Source organism: Lissotriton vulgaris, chromosome 1_1 (assembly GCF_964263255.1).
Source record: "Lissotriton vulgaris chromosome 1_1, aLisVul1.2, whole genome shotgun sequence".
Classification (NCBI taxonomy): Eukaryota; Metazoa; Chordata; class Amphibia; order Caudata; family Salamandridae; genus Lissotriton; species Lissotriton vulgaris.
This window is the reverse complement of record NC_141685.1, coordinates 237108587-237119641: the sequence shown is the minus strand read 5'-3', so window position 1 is coordinate 237119641 and position 11055 is coordinate 237108587. Positions and strand designations below refer to the sequence as shown.

Sequence of the window (11055 nt, the reverse complement as noted above, 5' to 3'; positions counted from 1 at the left end):
GGTGGATGTGGTGGTGGATGCGGTGGTGGTGGATGCGGTGGATGTGGTGATGGTGGATGCGGTGGATGCGGGGGTGGTGGTGGATGGGGTAGTGGTTGTGGTGGATGTGGTGGTGGATGTAGTGGTGGTGGGTGTGGTGGTGGTGGTGGATGCGGTGGTGGTGGATGCGGTGGCGGTGGATGTGGTGGATGTGGTGGATGTGGTGGTGGATGCAGTGGATGTGGTGGTGGTGGATGAGGTGGATGTGGTGATGGTGGATGCGGTGCTGTTGGTCGATGCGGTGGTGGTGGTAGTGGTGGCTGGGGTGGTGGTTGTAGTGGATGTGGTGGTGGATATAGTGGTGGTGGGTGTGGTGCTGGTGGTGGATGCGGTGGTGGTGGATGTGGTGGTAGTGTATGTGGTGGATGGTGGATGTGGTGGTGGATGTGGCAGTGGATGTCATGGTGGATGTGGTGGTGGTGGTGGATGTGATGGTGGATGTGGTGGTGATGGTGGATGTGGTGGTGGATGAGTTGGATGCGGTGGTGGTGGATGCGGTGGATGTGGTGGTGGTGGATGCTGTGGATGTGGTGGTGGTGGATGCGGTGGTGGTGGTGGATGCGGTGGTGGATGGGGTGGTGGTTGTGGTGGATGTTGTGGTGATGGTGGATGTGGTGGTGGATGTGGTGGATGTGGTGGTGGTGGATGCGGTGGATGTGGTGATGGTGGATGCAGTGGTGGTGGATGCGGTGGTGGTGGTAGTGGTGGTTGTAGTGGATGTGGTGGTGGATGAAGTGGTGGTGGGTGTGGTGGTGGAGGTGGATGCAGTGGTGGTGGATGCGGTGGTGATGGATGTGGTGGATGTGGTGGTGGTGGATGTGGTGGTGGATGTGGCGGTGGATGTCATGGTGGATGTGGAGGTGATGGTGGATGTGGTGGTGGATGTGGTGGTGGATAAGGGGGTGATGGTGGATGTGGTGGTGGATGCAGTGGTGGTGGATGCGGTGGATGTGGTGATGGTTAATGCTGTGGTGGCGGTGGATGTGGTGGTCGTGGAGGATGGGGTGCTGGTTGGGGTGGATGTGCTGGTGGATGTAGTGGTGGTGGGTGTGGTGGTGGTGGTGGATGTGGTGATGGATGTCAAAGTGGATGTGGAGGTGATGGTGGATGTGGTGGTAGATGTGGTGGTGGTGGTGGATGTGGTGGTGATGGTGGATGAGGTGGTGGATGTGGTGGGGGATGCAGTGGATGTGGTGGTGGTGGATGCCGTGGATGTAGTGATGGTGGATGCGGTGGTGGTGGTGGATGCGGTGGTGGTGGTAGTGGTGGATGGGGGGTGGTTGTAGTGGATGTGGTGGTGGATGTAGTGGTGGTGGGTGTGGTGGTGGTGGTGGATGCGGTGGTGGTGTATGTGGTGGATGTGGTGGTGGTGGATGTGGTGGATGTGGTGGTGGATGTGGCAGTGGATGTGATGGTGGATGTGGAGGTGATGGTGGATGTGATGGTGGATGTGGTGGTGGTGGTGGATGTGATGGTGGATATGCTGGTGATGGTGGATGTGGTGGTGGATGCGGTGGATGCGGTGGTGGTGGATGCGGTGGATGTGGTGGTGGTGGATGCGGTGGTGGTGGTGGATGCGGTGGTGGTGGTGGTGGTGGATGGGGTGGTGGTTGTGGTGGATGTGGTGGTGGATGTCATGGTGGATGTGGAGGTGATGGTGGATGTGGTGGTGGATGTGGTGGTGGTGGTGGTGGATGTGGTGGTGGTGGTGGTGGATGTGTTGGTGGTGGATGTGATGGTGGATGTGATGGTGATGGTGGATGTGGTGGTGGATGTGGTGGTGGATGCGGTGGATGTGGTGGTGGTGGATGCAGTGGTGGTGGTGGATGGGGTGGTCGTTGTGGTGGATGTGGTGGTGGATGTAGTGGTGGTGGGTGTGGTGGATGTGGTGGTGGTGGGTGCACCTACACACACACAGAGCCACACACACACACATATAGATGTGGATCTGGGGGATATGGTGATGGTGGATGTGGTGGTGATGGTGGTGGATGAGGGGGTGGATGTGGTGGTGGTAGTGGATATGGTGGTGGTGGTGGATGTGGTGGTGATGTGGTGGAGGTGGTGGTGGTGGATGTAGTGGTTGTGGATATGGTGAAAGTAGTGGTGGATGTGATGGTGGATTTGGTGGTGGAAGTGATGGTGGTGGGTGTGGTGGATGTGGTGGTGGTGGATGCGGTGGTGGATGAGGTGGTGGATGTGGTGGTTGATGCAGTGGTGGTGGATGCGGTGGTGGATGTAGTGGATGTGGTGGTGGATATAGTGGTGGTGGTGGTGGATGTGGTGGTGGATGTGGTGGTGGTGGATGTGGTGGTGGTGGTGGATGTCATGGTGGATGTGGAGGTGATGGTGGATGTGGTGGTGGATGTGGTGGTGGTGGATGTGATGGTGGATGTGGTGGTGATGGTGGATGTGGTGGTGGATGCGGTGGATGTGGTGGTGGTGGATGCGGTGGATGTGGTGATGGTGGATGCGGTGGTGGTGGTGGATGCGGTGGTGGTGGTAGTGGTGGATGTGGTGGATGGGGTGGTGGTTGTAGTGGATGTGGTGATGGATGTAGTGGTGGTGGGTGTGGTGCTGGTGGTGGATGTGGTGGTGGTGGATGTGGTGGATGTGGTTGTGGATGTGGCGGTAGATGTCATGGTGGATGTGGAGGTGATGGTGGATATAATGGTGGATGTTGTGGTGGATGTGATGGTGGATGTGGTGGTGATGGTGTATGTGGTGGTGGATGCGGAGGATGCGGTGTTGGTGGATGCGGTGGATGTGGTGGTGGTGGTGGATGCGGTAGTGGTGGATGAGGTGGTGGTGGATGTGGTGGTTGTGGTGGATGTGGTGGTGGATGTCATGGTGGTTGTGGAGGTGATGGTGGATATGGTGGTGGATGTGGTGGTGGTGGTGGATGTGATGGTGATGGTGGATGTGGTGGTGGTGGATGTGGTGGATGTGGTGATGGTGGATGCGGTGGTGGTGGTGGATGCAGTGGTGGATGGGGTGGTGGTTGTGGTGGATGTGGTGGTGGATGTGGCGGTGGATGTCATGGTGGATGTGATGGTGGATGTGGTGGTGGTGGTGGGTGTGATGGTGGATGTGGTGGTGATGGTGGATGTGGTGGTGGTGGTGGTGGATGCGGTGGATGTGGTGATGGTGGATGCGGTGGTGGTGGTGGATGCGGTGGTGGATGGGGTGGTTGTTGTGGTGGATGTGGTGGTGGATGTAGTCAGGGCACAAGTCCTAAATAAAGAAGTGGGGGGACGGTCACAGACAGGAAGTGACGTCACGACCGGAAGTGACGTCACGAAAGGGAAAAAAAACCTAGAAGTCGGGAACGCTCAAATACATAATAGCGCTCACATACTCCATTAACGCAGCAGCGCTGATAAGTTATTAGGACAGGGGGCTGGGATGCTTGTCTGGCAGCCCTGGCTCCTTCGCGCGTCTAACGGAGGCAAGAGCAGGGCTCGAGTCGGGAATAACGCTATAATTTAAAGCCCAGCTTTTGCGCAGGGGGGACGGCGTCCACCCGGTAAGACCCCTTAAAATAAGTGGGTGGACGCCGTCCACCCGCGTGGTACCCCGACTCGAGCCCTGGATGTAGTGGTGGTGGGTGTGGTGGATGTGGTGGTGTGGTGTGGTGGATGTGGTGGTGCATGTGGCAGTGGATGTGGCGGTGGATGTGCATGAGTGTTGTGCGGAGTCTGCAAATTGGGACGAGAACACATTTATGTCCGGTATCATTAGACGAAAAGCTGAACTCGAGGAGGAGGAGGAGGCTTCTGTCACAGACGGCGCGCGGCCACTCGGCTCAACCTTATGCTCGAACGAGGAAAGCAAGTGGCCGTCTATTACTGTTTACTGTAACAAAAATAAGGTGCACTGCTTCCTTAATTATCTGTTTAACATCTGTGCAGGGAGCAGGAGGGCGGGGAAGAGTGGGAACAGCAAATGTATCTTTGCCGAAGTTAAATGCGCAATATTTTCCTTTATGTCAATTTTGTTCCCATCCTGTTTCCCTTAGAGTAGCCGTCCGTTTTGTCTGCATTCGGGCAGAGTGGTGAGCAGAAGCTGTTTAATATCCTCTGGGAAAGTGCTTCATAAGACATTTGCAGTGCTGAGGTTACCCCAGCCACAGCCTTGTCTCCTCGCCATGCTCCTGATATTGAACCTTCCCGTAACTACAATTACAGCAGGAACCACAACATGCTGATCTGAGGACTGTTCAGCAACACCCATTCACCCGGAGTTGTGTTTAAAGTTTTTTTTTAAAGTAGACACGGCCTGCGGCTGCCGGCCGTGATAGTGAAAGTACGGCCGGCCGGCCGGCCGGCCGTGTCTCTGGGAAAATACAGATTTAAAACTGACACGGCAGGCAGGGGAGGGGGCGGAGCGGGGGTGTGGGTGTGGGAGGAGGGAGAGCGGATTAAGGGGAGCGGGAGGAGGCAGCGAGTAGTTTAGCGAGCCAAGATGGAGGGCATTGCTGTGGGGAGGGGGGAGGAGAAATGCGACACGGCAGGCAGGGGAGGGGGCAGAGCGGGAGTGTGGGGACTGTTCAGCCACACCCATTCACCCGGAGTTGTGTTTAAAGTTTTATTTTAAAGTAGACACGGCCTGCGGCTGCCGGCCGTGAAAGTAAAAGTACGGCCGACCGGCTGTGTCTCGGGGAAAATACAGATTTAAAAGTGACACGGCAGGCAGGGGAGGGGGGGGAGCGGGGGTGTGTGAGGAGGGAGAGCGGATTAAGGAGAGCGGGAGGAGGCAGCGAGTAGTTTAGCGAGCCAAGACGGAGGGCATTGCTGTGGGGAGGGGGGAGGAGAAATGCGACCCAGCAGGCAGTGGAGGGGGCGGAGCAGGGGTGTGGGAGGAGTGCGGCTGAGGGAACAGACGGCGATTTGGTGCAGTGCACGCGCATTTTAGGTCAATGCGCTTGCGCATTGACCTAAAACCGCACGGGCACAGTACCAAATAGCCAGTTAGGTAAAGTCTGTTTAAAGCCCTATAGTCTCGCTCTGCTCAATGTGCATGCGCATTGAGAGGCGAGACATAAAAATCATGTTCTGAATTGTATTCAATATAGGGGCTAAACGAATTGAAGGTATATGGTTTTACCTGTCCAGTCAGACAGATACAGAAGAAATGATAGACGGAGTGGAATCAAGAAAACATGCCCTTGCTTCAATCCATCTACAGTGCTCACAAGAGTGTGAAGCTGGCATTGAACATCTCTGTACTAAAGCGCCGAGGGCAGGCAAGGGCGCGCTGGGCCCAATACAACCAAGATAAACAAGCATTGGAAATGCAATTGGTCTCGCATTTTTTAGAGTTAGAGCTATTGGCGTGTAATGGAAATGTTTAGTTACTTATAAATACGTTTGTTTTTAGCACCTTTAAGTGCCCTTAAATGATGTCTTCCGGCTGTCAGATGGTCAGTGAGCCATATGTTTCTTTATGCTTTGGTAGAAGTGAGCGTCCAGTACTTGAGGGTTAATAGATAGCGGGTGAAGGCAGGTGTTTTTTGAAGGTCTTTGCATGCAGTAAACTTAAGATGAAATATCAATACATCTAAGTCACGTAAATACAAAACATGTTGCATTATAAATGCTATAGGTGTCACCTTTGCGAAAGTTATAACTATTGACATTGTAAATGACAAAGCTATTCATTTAGCTATTTTCAAAAACAACACATAAATAAAAAAATTGTCATTTACAAGACCAATAGCTCAAACTTTCATAATGCGAGACCTATTGCATTGCAAATGCTTTTTGACTTTTCAGTCTCTCAAGTCGATAAGAAGATGATTCTGTGATTTATTGTTTCAAGAGCCCCCTGCTGGCACTTAAAACAAGCAACGGAAAATAGAATTTAGCGCTAATTTACGAAAGTAGGTTATGCATTGCATTATCTGAAATGCCGGCGCTTGGAAAAAACACTGAATTCAAGTCTAAAATTGCAGGTCACAAAAACTGATGATGTCAGAAGTGGGTTCGAACCCACGCCTCCAGAGGAGACTGCGACCTGAACGCAGCGCCTTAGACCGCTCGGCCATCCTGACTCCCACAACAGCGCACAGGGGGCGTGGTTCCCAGCTGATAAAATGACTGCTTGTTTGATTCTCTTAGGATTTCCGTCTTTGCCGTTAAAAAGACTTCCTGTCCAGGGAGCTGGTGGGGTTCAGAGATGTTTCTAAGGATGACTCCTGAATACCGAGAGCCTCTACTGTGGGCTCGGCTCTGGACACAGCTCCGTAATTCACTCCCCCACACCCAACACTCGGGATACTGTGTACAAATATCATCTTGTTTCTGTGGGGGAAATCTTTTTTTCTTTGCAGCGTTCCTGGAAAGTTGAGTCAGGGCGGCAGATCGCGGTAGAGCGGGGTTCAGGGCTGCACAGTTGCGGGGTGCGGTCAATCCTCACAGCCCCTGCACACATTGGCTGCCTCCAGTTTCGGGGTCTCATGTTTTTCAAACTGAACAAAAAAACTGAAGACGAAGAACCAGGTTCTGAGGGGGATTCACAGCAAAGGAGACAAGATCCAGAGACCCCACTGAGCCAAGCTCTGCCCCCCGCAGCCGAGGCTCAGCCCGGCTTGGGGTTTGTAGCGCCCGGATCTCGGCTGAGAAGCCTCAGGGCGCTGGAAACATGAAGGGTCGTTCAGCCCCACACCCCCCATACACCTGCCGCCGGCTGACTCGGAGCCGAGGTGTCCCCGAAAGTGAGCAGTGTATTTACTAATCCTAGCGAAATGTTAGCTTGATCATAAATAGTCAGAATAAAATATTTGTTTTTTGCTGTAGCAGGACAGGAGCAAAAAGTCAGATTGCAAAGAAAGACAGCAAATACACGTAGCGATAACAGATTTATAAATAACTTCTGAAGTTAAGAGTTATAAGCAAAACTTTTCAGGAAATACCAGGCGCGCTGCTCTGCAATATCAACAAAAGGCCCGTAGCTCTGTCCATGTGAGTTTCCGTAGTGTAGTGGTTATCACGTTCGCCTCACACGCGAAAGGTCCCCGGTTCGAAACCGGGCGGAAATATATTTTACAAAATACATACCAGAGATGAGTTCAAGAATATATCTAGAAAAGAAAGTGATTATCAAAGGGACTGGCAGGTGACTTTTTTTTACTTCGGTAGTAAACTGTTATTGATGACTGCAGAACAAAGAAAATCATACACTCTCAATGAATTTGCTGTTCAAAAGACAACACTGACTAAAAATCATGTTCTGAATTGTATTCAATGTAGGGGCTAAACGAATTGAAATGTATATTGTTTCCGAGGGCAGGCAAGGGAGAGCTGGACCCAATACAACCAAGATAAACAAGCATTGGCAATGCAATTGGTCTCGCATTTTTTTGAGTTAGAGCTATTGGCGATGTAATGGAAATGTTTAGTTACTTATAAATACGTTTGTTTTTAGCACCTTTAAGTGCCCTTAAGTGATGTCTTCCGGCTGTCAGATGGTCAGTGAGCCATATGTTTCTTTAAGCTTTGGTAGAAGGGAGCGTCCGGTACTTGAGGGTTAATAGATAGCGGGTGATGGCAGGTGTTTTTTTCAAGGTGTTTGCATGCAGTGACCTTAAGATGAAACAACTCAGTCGGGGCAGGCAGGGGGCTGGCCCATATGAAGCATATTTTATGTGAATTAGAGTTCAATATGTATTACATGAAGTAATAATTGGCTTTGATAGCCAACAATGCAAGCTGCATTTCTTCTTTCATTTGCCACCTACCCCAGTGGCACTCGTGGCGAGAAGAGGGTTAGAGCGAGAAGAGGGTGAGAGCGAGAAGAGAGTGAGAGCGAGGAGAGGGTGAGAGCGAGAAGAGAGCGAGAAGAGGGTGAGAGTGAGAAGAGGGTGAGAGTGAGAAGAGGGTGACAGCGAGGAGAGGGTGAGAGCGAGAAGAGGGTGAGAGCGAGAAGAGGGTGAGAGCGAGAAGAGGGTGAGAGTGAGAAGAGGGTGAGAGCGAGAAGAGGGTGAGAGCGAGAAGAGAGCGAGAAGAGGGTGAGAGCGAGAAGAGGGTGAGAGTGAGAAGAGGGTGAGAGCGAGAAGAGGGTGAGAGCGAGAAGAGGGTGAGAGCGAGGAGAGGGTGAGAGTGAGAAAAGGGTGAGAGTGAGAAGAGGGTGAGAGCGAGAAGAGGGTGAGAGCGAGAAGAGGGTGAGAGCGAGGAGAGGGTGAGAGTGAGAAGAGAGTGAGAAGAGGGTGAGAGCGAGAAGAGGGTGACAGCGAGGAGAGGGTGACAGCGAGAAGAGGGTGAGAGCGAGAAGAGGGTGACAGCGAGAAGAGGGTGAGAGCAAGAAGAGGGTGAGAGCGAGAAGAGGGTGAGAGCGAGAAGAGGGTGACAGCGAGAAGAGGGTGAGAGCGAGAAGAGGGTGACAGCGAGAAGAGGGCGAGAGTGAGAAGAGAGTGAGAAGAGGGTGAGAGCGAGGAGAGGGTGACAGCGAGAAGAGGGTGAGAGCGAGAAGAGGGTGACAGCGAGAAGAGGGTGAGAGCAAGAAGAGGGTGAGAGCGAGAAGAGGGTGAGAGCGAGAAGAGGGTGACAGCGAGAAGAGGGCGAGAGTGAGAAGAGGGTGACAGCGAGAAGAGGGTGAGAGCAAGAAGAGGGTGACAGCGAGGAGAGGGTGAGAGCAAGAAGAGGGTGAGAGTGAGAAGAGGGTGAGAGCGAGAAGAGGGTGACAGCGAGGAGAGGGTGAGAGCGAGGAGAGGGTGAGAGCGAGAAGAGAGTGAGAAGAGGGTGAGAGCGAGAAGAGGGTGACAGCGAGAAGAGGGTGAGAGCAAGAAGAGGGTGAGAGCGAGAAGAGAGTGAGAAGAGGGTGAGAGCGAGAAGAGGGTGAGAGTGTGAGAAGAGGGTGAGAGCGAGAAGAGAGTGAGAAGAGGGTGAGAGCGAGAAGAGGGTGACAGCGAGGAGAGGGTGAGAGCGAGAAGAGGGTGAGAGTGAGAAGAGGGTGAGAGCGAGAAGAGGGTGACAGCGAGGAGAGGGTGAGAGCGAGAAGAGGGTGAGAGTGAGAAGAGGGTGAGAGCGAGGAGAGGGTGAGAGTGTGAGAAGAGGGTGAGAGTGAGAAGAGGGTGAGAGTGAGAAGAGGGTGAGAGCGAGAAGAGGGTGAGAGTGAGAAGAGGGTGAGAGCGAGGAGAGGCTGAGAGCGAGAAGAGGGTGAGAGCGAGGAGAGGGTGAGAGCGAGGAGAGGGTGAGAGCGAGAAGAGAGTGAGAAGAGGGTGAGAGCGAGAAGAGGGTGACAGCGAGGAGAGGGTGAGAGCGAGAAGAGGGTGAGAGCGAGAAGAGGGTGAGAGTGAGAAGAGGGTGAGAGCGAGAAGAGGGTGACAGCGAGGAGAGGGTGAGAGCGAGAAGAGGGTGAGAGTGAGAAGAGGGTGAGAGCGAGAAGAGGGTGAGAGCGAGGAGAGGGTGAGAGTGAGAAGAGGGTGAGAGCGAGAAGAGAGTGAGAAGAGGGTGAGAGCGAGAAGAGGGTGAGAGTGAGAAGAGGGTGAGAGCGAGAAGAGGGTGAGAGCGAGGAGAGGGTGAGAGCGAGAAGAGAGTGAGAAGAGGGTGAGAGTGAGAAGAGGGTGAGAGTGAGAAGAGGGTGAGAGCGAGAAGAGGGTGAGAGCGAGGAGAGGGTGACAGCGAGAAGAGAGTGAGAAGAGGGTGAGAGCGAGAAGAGGGTGACAGCGAGAAGAGGGTGAGAGCAAGAAGAGGGTGAGAGTGAGAAGAGGGTGAGAGCGAGAAGAGGGTGAGAGCGAGAAGAGAGTGAGAAGAGGGTGAGAGCGAGAAGAGGGTGAGAGTGTGAGAAGAGGGTGAGAGCGAGAAGAGAGTGAGAAGAGGGTGAGAGCGAGAAGAGGGTGACAGCGAGGAGAGGGTGAGAGCGAGAAGAGGGTGAGAGTGAGAAGAGGGTGAGAGCGAGAAGAGGGTGACAGCGAGGAGAGGGTGAGAGCGAGAAGAGGGTGAGAGTGAGAAGAGGGTGAGAGCGAGAAGAGGGTGAGAGCGAGGAGAGGGTGAGAGCGAGGAGAGGGTGAGAGCGAGAAGAGAGTGAGAAGAGGGTGAGAGCGAGAAGAGGGTGACAGCGAGGAGAGGGTGAGAGCGAGAAGAGGGTGAGAGCGAGAAGAGGGTGAGAGTGAGAAGAGGGTGAGAGCGAGAAGAGGGTGACAGCGAGGAGAGGGTGAGAGCGAGAAGAGGGTGAGAGTGAGAAGAGGGTGAGAGCGAGAAGAGGGTGAGAGTGAGGAGAGGGTGAGAGCGAGGAGAGGGTGAGAGTGAGAAGAGGGTGAGAGCGAGGAGAGGGTGAGAGCGAGGAGAGGGTGAGAGCGAGAAGAGAGTGAGAAGAGGGTGAGAGCGAGAAGAGGGTGACAGCGAGGAGAGGGTGAGAGCGAGAAGAGGGTGAGAGTGAGAAGAGGGTGAGAGTGAGAAGAGGGTGAGAGCGAGGAGAGGGTGAGAGCGAGGAGAGGGTGAGAGCGAGAAGAGAGTGAGAAGAGGGTGAGAGCGAGAAGAGGGTGACAGCGAGGAGAGGGTGAGAGCGAGAAGAGGGTGAGAGCGAGAAGAGAGTAAGAAGAGGGTGAGAGCGACAAGAGGGTGACAGCGAGTAGAGGGTGAGAGCGAGAAGAGAGTGAGAAGAGGGTGAGAGCGAGAAGAGGGTGACAGCGAGGAGAGGGTGAGAGCGAGAAGAGGGTGAGAGCGAGGAGAGGGTGAGAGCGAGAAGAGAGCGAGAAGAGGGTGAGAGCGAGAAGAGGGTGACAGCGAGGAGAGGGTGAGAGTGAGAAAAGGGTGAGAGCGAGAAGAGGGTGAGAGCGAGAAGAGGGTGAGAGCGAGAAGAGGGTGAGAGCGAGGAGAGGGTGAGAGTGAGAAGAGGGTGAGAGCGAGAAGAGAGCGAGAAGAGGGTGAGAGCGAGAAGAGGGTGACAGCGAGGAGAGGGTGAGAGCAAGAAGAGGGTGAGAGTGAGAAGAGGGTGAGAGCGAGAAGAGGGTGACAGCGAGGAGAGGGTGAGAGCGAGAAGAGGGTGAGAGTGAGAAGAGGGTGAGAGCGAGAAGAG

The 11055-nt window shown here is 53.9% G+C and overlaps 1 non-coding gene across 1 annotated transcript; it reads left to right on the top strand.

Moving 5' to 3' along the window:
- Positions 1–7005: 7005 nt before the first annotated feature.
- On the top strand, positions 7006–7078 carry TRNAV-CAC (transfer RNA valine (anticodon CAC)). The gene has a single exon. It is a non-coding gene; the product is annotated as a tRNA-Val (tRNA).
- Positions 7079–11055: the final 3977 nt, after the last annotated feature.